The sequence below is a fragment of the Tasmannia lanceolata genome, unplaced genomic scaffold (assembly GCF_043159265.1).
Source record: "Tasmannia lanceolata isolate RefF3 unplaced genomic scaffold, GAP_Taslan_0.1 ptg000026l, whole genome shotgun sequence".
In the NCBI taxonomy this organism is placed as follows: domain Eukaryota; kingdom Viridiplantae; phylum Streptophyta; class Magnoliopsida; order Canellales; family Winteraceae; genus Tasmannia; species Tasmannia lanceolata.
The window spans coordinates 1,420,737-1,429,347 of NW_027518703.1; the positions used below are offsets into that span (position 1 = coordinate 1,420,737).

Below are 8,611 nucleotides of genomic sequence, written 5' to 3' on the forward strand. Positions count from 1 at the left end.
GTGTCCTTTTGTGTTTGAAAAACACCCATAACTCTTGGGAATCAAAAGACATGAAGAAAAGTTGAAAAACGGAAGTGAAAAGTCATGTCTGTTTTCTCCCAACGGATAGTTTTTCGAACATCCGCGGTCGACCGGGCTATCGCAGTCGTCGGGCAGCATGCTTCTGTTCATTTTATTTTTTACGATCCAAAGAACCGCGGTCGACCTCCGACACCTCCCTTGAAATCAATTAAGATTTCAATAATCATTCCGCGGTCGCCTGGGATACCCCGGTCGACCGGCTCTGTCTGAAAATTGTTTTTTATATTTAAAATTAGAACTTGTAAAACCATTTTAATTTCCAAATATCACTTTGCATTTTGAAAATCTCCAACACTTCCATGGATGTCTCAGTCAGTCAATGTGGGCAGCCATTCCATATGCAGTTATATGTTTTTTGTGGTTTGAAAGGAACAACAGAATTTTCAATGAAAAGTCGAAGTCGTGGTATCACATCGTGCTTGACGTCAAGATTGCAATTTCTTCATGGTCTAGAGCATCAGGGGAGAATGCCTTACTCTACCGGTGAGATCTTACGGAATAGCTCAAATATCACTCTGGAGAGGAGAGCATTGGTGAAACCTATGCCCAAATGGCATGCGCCCTGTGGGCTGGTTCATGGAAGTTATATTTACACAGGAACTCCATAACTCCACCCCCTGCCTTGTAGACTAATACCTACATGAATGCCCGGAATATAGTTCCGACATTTACCGGAAGTTATATTTACACAGCATAACCTACATCATTTTTTTAGATGATGTTTACATCATTTTTTCAAATTCATTGACCTTAGTGCTCACTTTATAAATATGATCCAGAAGCAGACTGTTTACATATCCAATGATTTTTTTTTTTTGAAAGATAACTATAATTACCAAGAGGAAAAAGATGAAAAGAAACACCAAGAGATGTTAATGTGATCTAGCATTAGGGTTATCTTGTTTTTATGGGCATGTTTGTTTATTTTACCAAGAGTTTACTTTACCACTTTTAGCTATATTTAATTAGTCCTAGATGTGAGGGACGTCCACATATCAACCCCATGACGCACTACCTTACCCATTCCACCCATGAACCACCATCTATCTAATACCCTAAAGGTTAAAGCCCTTCTTTTGTCTTGTTGGCTCTCCCCCATGGCCCACCACTTGAACCCCTTAAACCCACCTTATAATCCTATTGACCACCCCCATGGCCCACGACTTAAAACAGCCATTATATCCTACTGGCTACTTTAGACACGGACACCCCATTTTGACCGGGCTCTAAATATTTCAATTTTGTGCAGAACTCCATTGATTCAGTGAGTTAGGACCCCAAATTTCACCCTAAGCTAGGTTAGGGTCCCACCAAGGTCCCTGCAAAATTTCGTCAAAATCCGAGCACGTTTGCTTAGCGAACGAGCCGGGAAAGAATCGCAGTGCGATTGCAGCAGTGGGGTGAATTATCCTAGAAGAGGCTGAAGCAGGTCCGAATAGGACACGATCCTTAGCGCGCTCTATCAAACATCCGCACAACCGCGCGCCAATCAACTGTGGGTGCTAATATCACTCCCTTCTTTATTCTATAAAAAGCCGGGAAATTCATTTTTGCAGGGGGAGCTGATTTTTCCGATCAAAACTTAGAGAGAGAGAGAGAACGAGGGAGCTGAGAGATTTTCTTCAAACCTTAACCCAAAATCCATTTTCTATGGCCAAAAATCCCTTATTTTCCGATCTTCTCCGGTATAATTCTGGCCGGATTCCGGTTATCCTTCGGTCATTAACCTGTGTTCTTCGTCTCTTCCATCTAAGAAACCCTAATTCCGATCTTAAAACCCTAGAGTAGTAGCTATAAGCCTTAGATTTGAGTTGTTTTTTATATCACCATTATCTGGATCGGATTACACCTCCAAGATCAGGCCTCGATTTTTTCGTCTCTCCGGTGATAATTCTTCTCAACAACGGCTGAATCCGATCATTTGTTTTTGTTTATCCTTACAAGCCAATACAAATTCCGATCAATTATAAGCTAATCAAAAAAAGAAAGAAAGAGGAGCTTAAACTCATTCAAAAGTTTAGATCTGATGAGTCTCTGGTGCGCTCTCATTTCTTGAATCCCCTTTGTGAGACTTGCACATTCCTTGTTCGCAATCTTCATTCTGTGAAGCATCAAATTGCAGGTAAGTAGAGTAGAGAATATGATTAGCACATTTTTCCTAATCTACTATTTGTTCTCTGCTGTGGATGCTATATGATTATGTCTGATGCTTAGATGTGATAATCTTTCTATGATTTAGAGAAATCTGCCTTTGATATCTGCTTCATGATATATGAAGGTCGTGTTTATAAGATTCAGGGTAATTCTGTCATATTTTGGGTTATTTTCTTTTATATTCACTTTGACTCTGTGTATCACTTTTATCAGTAGGAGTGATCTTCTTTAGGTCCTTATTTGAGGGAATTGAGTCATGATGTTCTTTAATCTATAGAGATTTTTTCCTTTAAAAAAAATATATAATGGTGAGGTCTGAAATTCTCTTCATGTTTTGTGTAAGAATATTCATAATTGTGTGAAATCTTATGATAAATGGTGTCAGGTTATTAATCTGTACAGAATTGTTGTTGAAGGTTGTGCCTGTATGATAATTTTTTATTTTTATTTTTATCCATAATAATCACAGTTGTAGCAAAATGTTGGTTTCATGTTTATAGTAGTCCCTTCTGCTTCAATGTATCATTTGTACATCCAAAGTAACCCCCTTACGCTCCTCCTATTATTCATTCTCAGTACTTCATTTTCTTCTTGCTTTCTCTTGTATTTTTTATATATGATTTCAGCTCCATGCAATACGGTTTTGGTTTGGGGAAAAGTAAGTGACAGGTATATGTTTTATTTGTGCTTATGACTTGTTTGATAAAATGCTTCTAAGTGTAAAATGTTTGAATAGTATTGAATTTTCATTGGTTGTGCTGACTGGTTTAAAGCACTATGTTTCATAGCTATAATGCATTGGTTCATAGCAGTTAGTCCATGAAGGGAACTAATGTGATTTTATTATAGTTGAGAATCAGCCTATAAAAATCCCTTATTTTCCGATCTCTGTATCTCTTGGTGCTGCAAACAACCACTACAAACGGCCGGGAAAGAGAAAACGAGGAAGCTGATGTTCATACAAAGAGGAAACAAGAAAAAACAATGTAATTATGAATATGCCCATGCTTTGAATTTGTCCAAAACAAGTGGGACACCATGCTAATATTTAAATGAAGGTGGACATATTAGCATTCCCACCCACCCACACACACATATATCAGAAGTTTGTTTTTTTTCCAAGGCCATCATCTCTTCTTCCATCAATTATCCCCGTACGAGTTGTGAGCCTGTGACATGGCATCTTCAAGTCTTTTGGGAACACTGGCAGAAGAAAGAGCTGCACCAAAGGCTTTATAGGAATTGGCAAAAAATCATAGGAGTAAGTCAGATTATGGAACATGGACTTGTAGGTGCATCTCTCCTTTCCTCATACATTATAAGTTATGATTCTTCTTCCCTTTGTACTTGGTGAGCCTCTTGACCTTCTTTTGTGTGGGACTTTGACATGACTCTCCTTCAATGACAAAAAGGACAATACTCCATCTATCGGAGATTTTTTCCTTCACTAGAAAAGTAGGGTTAATCTTCAAAGAAGCAAACACCCATGGATACATATTGTTTACCAGTTATAGGATCAATGTACTTATGTTCTTTTTGAGCTCGAGAGTAGCTCACCAAAATACATTAAGGGGCTGTTTGGATACATGGATTTCAGAATCCAGGTTTTAGTTTGAAAACGGTGTAAAATTCTGGATTTTACAATCCATTATCTCGGATTTTAAGAAATCCAGGTTTTAGAAATCTCTCCCCCATCCTGGATTTCTAAAACCTGGAAACACTGGATGATCTCCTACTCTCTCGCTCGACGGAAAGAAACGCAAGAAATTAAAAAACGACGGAAGGTCTCCTTCTTCTCACGTATATCCATAGATAGGTCCGAGAAGATAAATGCAACAAAACATACGAAGATAGATAATAACGGAAAACAAACAGAATCAAAATGAGTAATGGGGGACAATCAAACCAGGTAAAGGGGGGAGACTTGAGGTTTAGAAAAGGAGAAGGCAGTCGATAATCAATGACAAGTTGTTACAATGGTCTCACACCAAAAACATTTAGGTTAGAAGGACACGAGCCCCAATGGATATACCTTGTCCAGCACTATCAAGGTTCCCCCCCACCTCCCGACATTGTTATCATTTCCACAACCTCAACCACTACATCTTCCTCTTGATCCCTAGAATCAAAGAGGAGTGGATCTATCATGAGCACGAGATGAAGTATGCAAACCTATTCTTCTGCGTTAATCTCTATGAAGTAATTCAAAGAAAGAAGAGTTTGATTTCCAAGGATGTGAGCCTGAATGGGTTCAAATTCCGCATTCAAGCCAGCAAGTAACTCAAAAATTATCCTATTTTCTTGATGTTTCTTGAGTTGCCCATCATCTTAAGTACAGGAAATGGACGTCTTCAAAAAACATAAACTCTTCCCATAATCCATGGAGATCTCTATACTATTCATAACCTGAATATAACTCTTGAGCAATATCCCTGATTTATTTGGCTATAAAAAGAAAAAACATTAGGCAAGCTGAAGCTCCATGGAGTTCAATACATCCTTATAGAAAAGATGAGGCTCCATGGAGTTCAATAACCATGACATTAATAACGGGTTATTGGACTCCCAATCATTGTATTTGGAATCTTCTAATTTTGGGGTTTAGTCAACCCGTTAACATAATCTGACTTCTTAACACCAATAAATAACTTGAAATATTGAGACCACTGTAAATTCACTCCGTTCAGCCAAATGGTATTAGGGACTTTTCAGATAATCGGAACTTTGAAATCCTCGTGTCCAAAAAACCCAGTGGTGATATTTGATGACTATTCTTCGGCTATCTGAGCTTTAAAAACTCGTTGTAAACCCACCCCCCAACACACACACACACACACAAAAACAAATAACACTTTGCAGTCCACAAATTGTAGAAGTATGCCAACACTTCACAAAGCATAATGATTTTATAATCCAACAACCAGTCTCCAACTTCAAGGATTGAAGTAATATCAAAGTGGGACAATCATCACATCTTCCTTAAACCACAACCAACTTCATGAAACCACCTCTCTGTCTCCCAAGCCATAATATGATCCTATTATAAAGATTCACATTCATTGATCCATGTCCGAAAGACCCAGATTTGAAGATCTACACAGAACTGAATTTTTATGGAATAAAATTGGATCTTTTACAAACAACCCTTCAAATCTTCTCCAAAAATTCAAACAAAAATACATTCTCAAAAAGTGAGGAGAAATTAGATGGGCTAGTGTTTGGAGTGGATTAGATGGGCTAGGGTTTGGAGTGGATTAGAAGGTGCCTGGTAGTCAAACAATTAATGACGTCAGCTATACGGTCGTATGGACACAAGAACCCCCCGTTCAAACCACATCTGAGAAAAAAAAAAACCTCAAAGAAAGACGAAAGAGGAAAGAGAAAATGAATAAGAATAAGGAAAGAATAGAGCGCAAAATCCCGAGCCTTCCCGACGTAGCAGTGCTCTTCTATTATTCACTAACTTCCTCATACAGGAAATTTCTTTAATGCCCTTAATGATTCCTCTCCCTTCACAACATGCACAGCCCACAAAATGACCGATAGACAGCTCTTTATTCATACAAAAAAAAAGATAACGGCGTTTACCTTGGTAAAAGGCAGTCTTTGCTCCCAAAAACCAAGCACGGAGCCAGAAAAAGTAAACAAATCATTGAAGATCTCAGGGAAACGATGAATTATAGAATCCAGTAAGGAATGAAACAACTAATACTGTAGAAACAGGTAGAGGTCCACTAAAAAAAAATATTATAAGAAAACGCGTAAAACAAAATATTAGATGAGTTAAACTTGCAATATTTACTGAGGAAAACCAAAATATCGGTTTAATTGATCAATATCCTTACCCCTGTGCCTTCGCCCAACGTGAGAACTGATAGAGGTGAACCGTTCCGTTAGAGACATGACAAGCTAGAAGCAAATAGTTGCGTGGTTGTACCATCCAAGCGAACCTCATGAAAAGTGCCGAATAAACACACATTGCTACTCGTTATGATCATGTTCGTTTTCCATTGATTATCTATCTTCGTATGTTCTGTTGCATTTATCTTCTCGGACCCATCTAGAGATATACGAGAGAAGGAGACCTTCCGTCGTTTTTTAATTTCTCGTGTTTCTTTCCATCGAGCGAGAGAGTAGGAGATCATCCAGTGTTTCTAGGTTTTAGAAATCCAGGACGGGGGAGAAATTTCTAAAACCTTTATTTCTTACTTAAAATTCGAGATAATGGATTGTAAAATCCAGAATTTTACACTGTTTTTAAACTAAAACCTGGATTCTGAAATCCATGTATCCAAACAGCCCCTTAATGTATTTTGGTGGGCTACTCTCTAACTCAAAATGAACATAAGTACATCGATCCTATATAACTGGTAAACGATATGTATCCATGGGTGTTTGCTTCTTTGAAGATTAACCTTAATTTTCTTGTGAAGGAAAAAATCTCTGATAGATGGAGTATTGTCCTTTTTGTCATTAAAGGAGAGTCATGTCAAAGTCCCACACAAAAGGAGGTAAAGTGGCTCACATAGTACAGAGGGAAGAAGAATCATAACTTATAATGTAGGAGGAAAGGAGAGATGCACCTACAAGTCCATGCTCCACAATCTGACTTACTACCTTTTTATTTCTATTTATCACTGCCCTATATTATTGATATGTTTACCTTTATTCAAGTGATATGTTTTCTTTTTTACCGCATTAGGTGTGTCGTGTACGATTGTTATTATAAAATAAAGTAAAGGGTTTGGTTTTTTGGTCCTGCTGAATGTCAGGGCATTGACTACCCCTGAAGAGTGGTTTACAGCAGTTTCACCACTTAAATGTTATGACTTAATGTACAGTTTTTCCATTATTTTTTTTTTACATTCAAATTTACTCAGAGTACCTCAAGTTTCAGACGGTTTCCAGCAAACCAGCCAGTAGTTTTACCACTTATATGATATAACTTAATGTACTAACTAGAAAGGTTCTTGTTATCTTTTCTTTTTTTACATTCAAATGAGAGTTTCACTCATTTCCAATCCTTCCTCAAGAATAGCCATTTCCAATCCCCCCTAAAGAAACACAAATGGCATTTAGTATTCGTAGGATGGTTAAGACTATCTCTTTCAAATTTTCAGGATTAGTATGCCCACCATTTTCCAAAGCGAAAGGGAGACCAAGTCCTGTTAAGGACAAGAAGCGTAAGATAGATAAATCTGCAAGGGTGAAAGTTTACAAATGCTCTACTTCTTCTAATCCTAAATTTTTCTTCACCGAGGTGAGATAGAAGAGCATGTCTGCATGTGGGGCGCTCTTGTCTTGTTTGTGGAAACGGCTTTCGAGAAGAGTGGGAGTCTCATCCTCGATACCTCAACACCCGTTTTATTTTTATGTATTTTTTTACAGATACTTATATAATCCAATATTGTTTGTAGGAAACTTTACGATGCGAAGGGCGGGGAGACATCGAGCAGTGAGGAAGACAAAGAGAAAGAGGTGAAGGAGCTCAAAGAGGAATAGGTGGAGGAGCTCGAGTAATGCGGGCCATGCAAGTTTAATTTCATAGTGTAGTTTGTATTTTTCTTCTTTGTTTTTTTTTTATTTGCTGTCTTTTTCTGTATCTTTGGATGTTATTGGTGAAGAAAACGGGTGTTCAAGTTAGATTCTAGTGGATCATTGACTTTATCCATATTCCAGCTATTCCAGACCCATTGATCAAACGGTTCCATCAGCTTAAGTGCATAATCGGATGATCCTAACCTTTCATAGCATGGCTTGCAAATTAATCTCCATCCTTCAACTATTTCCATTTGCAAGTGCAAACCCGCTTGGGCGAACTTAAGCTTAATGATTTTGAAAATCATTAAGCTTTCCACTCAAGCTGATGGAACATCTAGCTATCAAGGATGGAGTGGAAAGGTTAGGATGGATGATACCCAAACCCATTTGCAAGTGCACTCAATCGGATGATCGTAACCTTTCCACTGGGCCAAGCGGGTCTATCCCATTTGCAAGTGCAAATTAATAAAAGGGATCAAATTAATAAATCAAACAAGACACTCAATCCTTAGCTCCAGATTGAGATTAGGGTTGAGTTTGATGGGAGAAAAGAAGAGATGGAGTTAGGGTCGTGCTTTTCCCAAACCGAATTGTTTTATAGGGGTAAAGTTGTCACATTGGAAAATAAATGAGGGCACTTTTTAGAAAAAGGGGTCGGAAGTTTGTAAGTCTCTGCCTCCGAACGCGCCCAATTGTTTCCGTTTCCACTCAAACATGAAAGGGTTGTGCCGATTTCCTTCCCAAGGATTTATTCGAGATAAAATTATCTAAGCAATCCCAGGAACAACTTATCCAAGGATTAACTTCCCCCGTGGAGATCAGCTCCATTATTGTG

General features: G+C 38.2%; 1 long non-coding RNA gene across 1 annotated transcript; it reads left to right on the plus strand.

Moving 5' to 3' along the window:
• The first annotated feature begins 1,648 nt into the window (after positions 1-1,648).
• Positions 1,649-7,926, plus strand: LOC143858635 (uncharacterized). Its single transcript, XR_013238988.1, has 2 exons — positions 1,649-2,203; positions 7,653-7,926. It is a non-coding gene; the product is annotated as an uncharacterized LOC143858635 (long non-coding RNA).
• Positions 7,927-8,611: the final 685 nt, after the last annotated feature.